Here is a 4,504-nt window from a genome sequence, read left to right as displayed (position 1 = left end):
AGAGTTTACACACATAAGTATTTTAGGCACGAGATGCATTGGGCACTGTTGCCCACCCTTATTTGAAAATACTGGTAGCATGATTTGGTTACCTAAATGTGTTTTTATCTGGTAGGTCCTTCCCTTCCTCCCTGTCTGCCTCCCTCCTCCACACTTCTGTTTCTTCTCTACCTCCTCCTCTCTGCAGGTTCTCATGTAGCACATATTGGCTTCCTACTCTACACATAGCCAAGGGAGAGTGATCTTGAATCTTCAGATCTTACTTTCATCTCCTAACTGTTTGGATAACAAGTGTGTGCCAGCACTTTCAGGTTGTTTCAACTTAATCTACTTTAAAAATTATTTTATTTTTATTTATTTTTTTAAGGTATTATTTATTTTATGTATGTGAATATACCATAGCTGTTTTCAGTCACACCAGAAGAAGGCATTGGATCCCATTACAGATGGTTGTGAGCCACCAAGTGGTTGCTGGGAATTGAACTCAGGACCTGTGGAAGAGCAGTCAGTGTTCTTAACCATTAATCCTTTTCTCTAGCTCAATATTTTATTTTTACACTCCAGATTTTATCCCCCTCCTGGTCTACCTTCTCATTGTTCCTCATCCCATACCTCCACCCCACTTCCTTGTCTCCATGAGAATGTCCCTACCCTCCAACTTCCCACCCCACCAGACCTCTAAACTCCCTGGCATTTAATCCTCCAGTCTATTGAGGGTTAAGTGCATCATCTCTGAATGAACCCAAACCTGGCAGTACTCTGCTGTATATGTGTTGAGAACCTCATATAATCTGGTGTATGCTGCCTGGTTGATGGTCCAGTGTCTGAAAGAACTTGGGGGTCCAGGTTAGTTGAGACTGCTGGTCCTCCTACAGGTTTGTTCTCCTCCCCAGCTTCTCCTAGCTTTTTCTTAATTCAATCATAGGGCCAGCAGTTTCTGTCCATTCTTTGGGTATAAATATCTGCGTCTGACTCTTTCAGCTGATTATCAAATCTTTCGGAGGGCAGTCATGATAGGCCCCTTATTGTTCGCACAGAACAGCATCAGTAATAGTGTCAGGCTTCCCCCAATTCCCAAACCTTGAGCTGAGTCCATTTTGAGCCTGTCACTGGACCTCCTTTTCCTTAGGCTCCTCACCATTTTTGTCCCCCAAGTTCTTTTAGAGAGGAACAATTACAGGTCAGAGTTTTGACTGTGGGATGGTAATCCCATCCCTCATTGATTCTGCTGGAGCTGTGCTCTACAAGTTCCCTCTCCCCACTGTAGGGCTTTTCAGTCCTGAGAGTCTCTTACCTCCTAGGTCTCTGGTACATTTTGGAGGTTCCCTCCAACCTCCTATCTCCCCAGGTTGCCTATTTTGCTTCAGTTCTTTCCCCCTACCCAATACCTGATCATGTTCCCCTCTTTCCTTCCCTGTCCCCTTTCCCATCCAGGACCCTTCCTCCTTCCCTCCTCCTTTGTGATTGCTGTCTTCTTCCTTTGAAATGGGATTGAGGTGTCCTCACTTGGGCACTTCAGCTTGAGGAACTTTTTGAATTCTGTAGACTGTATCTTGGGTATTCTGTACTTTTCTTTTTCTTTTTTTAAAGCTATATCCACTTATTAGAGAGTACATACCATGTATGCCCTTTTGGGTCTCAGTTACTTCACTCATAATGATATTTTCTAGTTTCATTCATTTGCCTACAAAGATCAGGATGTCCTTGTTCTTAATAGCTGAGTAGTATTCCATTGTGTAAGTGAACAACATTTTCTGTATCCATTCTTTTGTTGTGGGGCATCTGGGTGGTTTCCAGCTTCTGGCTATCATAAACAAGGCCACTGTGAACATCATCAAACATCTGTCCCTGTGGGGCAACTTTTGGATATATTCTCAAGAGGGGTACTGCTGGGTCTTCAGGTAGATCTATTTCTAATTTTCTGAGGAACCGTCACATTGATTTCCAGACAGGTTGTACTAGTTTACCATCCTGCCAGCAAAGGAGGAGTGTTCCTCTTTCTCCACATTCTCACCAACATGTGCTGTCTCATGAGGTTTTGATTTTAGCCATTCTGATTGGTGTAAGGTGAAATCTCAGGGTCATTTTGACTTGCATTTTTTTTTTTTTTTGTTCACTAAGGACTTTGAATATTTCTTTAGTTCATTTGAGATTCTTCTGTTGTGAATTCTCTGATTAGTTCTATACCCCATTTTTTGACTGGGCTGTTTTGTTTTTTGGAGGTTAGCTTCTTGAGTTCTTTATATATTTTGGATATTTGCCCTCAGTTTGATGTGAGATTAGTGAAGATTTTTTCCCAATCTGTAGATTGCAGATTTGACCCATTGACTATGTCCTTTGCCTTACAGAAGCTTTCCAGTTTAATGAGATCCCATTCATCAATTCTCGATCTTAGAGTGTGAGCCACTAGAGTTCTGTTTAGGAAATTTCCTCCTGTGCCAATACGTTCAAGGCTCTTTTCCACTTTCTCTTCTATTAGATTCAGTGTATCTGATTTTATGTTGAAGTTCTTGATCCTTGGAGTTGAGCTTTGTACAAGGTGACAAATATGGGTATATTTTCATTTTTCTACATACAGGCAGCCAATTAGACCAGCACTATTTATTGAAAATGTTTTCTTTTTCTAATGTATGTTTTGGCTTCTTTGCCATACCTAAACATAATAAAAGTAATTTAGTGCAAAGCAATAGCCAATATCAAATTAAATGGAGAGATACTTGAAGCAATCCCATTAAAATTTGGGACAAGACAAGGGTGCCCACTCTCCACATCTCAATTCAATATAGTACTCAAAGTTCTAGCTAGAGCAATAAGACAACAAAAAAGATCAAAGGGATACAAATTGGCAAAGAAGAAATAAAGGTATCACTATTTATAGATGATATGATAGTATACATAAGAGACCCCAAAGTTTCTACCAGAGATCTTCTCTGGCTGATAAAGTACTTCAACACAGTAGCTGGATATGAAATTAATTCAAAAAAATTAGTAGTTATTTTTAAAAAATACAATTAATTAACAGTCTGAGGAAGAAATTAGGGATATAACTTCCTTCACAGTAGCCACAAATAACATAAAATATCTTGGGGTAACTCTAACCAGACAAGTGGAAGATCTGTATGACAATAACTACAAGTCTCTCAATAAAGAAATTGAAGAAGATCCCAGAAGAGGGAGAGAACTCCATGCTCATGGATTGGTAGAATTAACATAGTAAAAGTGGCCATAGTATACATCAAATACAATTCATCAAAGACATTTTAAAAGCAATTCTCAAATTCATCTGGAAATGCAAAAACCCAGAATAGTGAAACAACTCTTAAAAATAAATGAATGGCTGGGGGAATCACCATCTCTGACCTCAGACTACAGGGCAATAGAGATAAAAGCTGCATGGTATTGGTACAGAGACAGACACATTGATCAATGGGATAGAATTCAAGACAGAAATAAAACCACACAGGTACTAATTCTTTTTGTTCAGCAACTTCCTTGTATGATGAGACCTGTATAATTTTGCTAAAAAATGGCCCTGCTATCCCATCAATCTTATGTATGGGAACATAGAGACTATTTCTTTGCTTCTAATCAAGGGACAAGATCCATTGGGTATTAGTCTCTTGAGGAAGGGATTGGGCAGAGGGTGCCTTGCTTTGATATTGCACCTTGTATAGGGTTTTAATCCTTATGCCCAGAAGAGACAGTACAGATAGCAGAGAATGTTGTCCAGGGTACTTTTCCTCAGTGTTTACAGTCTTGTTAACACACTCAATGCTACCACTTGTTATTTCCTGTGCTTCATCTCCATGAATTTGCAGCCATCTTCTGAGTTTGCTGTTGAATAGGGGAAGAAGGATTCTAAAATTGAAGTAGAGAGTAATCACCAAAAAGAATCAAAGGCAAAAGTGTTTCTTCAGAAGCCAAGCCTTCAAGGCTATAACTTCCCCAAATGCTTCCCCAGGCATGGAGCTTAGGAGTTGTTCTCGGGAGACTTAAGCAGGTGAAAATGACTGCATGGGCCTGTGAACAGCTGTGGCATTTCCAGAAGTGGCTAGAGATGAGCACAGATTGATTTGGTGGAATTAAAGTTCAATTCACTTCTGTAACCCACACAGAACATTTAAGCTCTAACTAGTGGGGCCCTGTCATCAGTTCTGCTTCTTTCAGGCCCTGAGTAGAGGATATTAACACATAACTCCTCCCTTGGCCTTTAATACAATCAGCAGTGTTTTAGGTACATTTGGGCTGTACTAAGTTTGCAAAGTCTCTGTTCTCCTGAAGGGATTCTTTGAGACCAGGAAGGGTACCTGGAGTGTCTTTAAGATATGGAGCTTAGAGGATGAAAGGACACTTTGAATGGACACGACTCTTTGTTTAATCATTGGAATGCCTGTTTGTAATTCTAAGAGGTCACATGCTCTCCAGTTTCTCTGTCTTGAGATAAAGTCAGTGTTATTTTAATCTTTCATTTTATGTTCTTTTGATCTTTTAATCTTTATGTCTG

Source organism: Mus caroli, unplaced genomic scaffold (genome assembly GCF_978045245.1).
Source record: "Mus caroli unplaced genomic scaffold, Mus_caroli_1 scaffold_7, whole genome shotgun sequence".
NCBI classification, from domain to species: Eukaryota; Metazoa; Chordata; class Mammalia; order Rodentia; family Muridae; genus Mus; species Mus caroli.
This window is presented reverse-complemented; position numbering follows the sequence as displayed.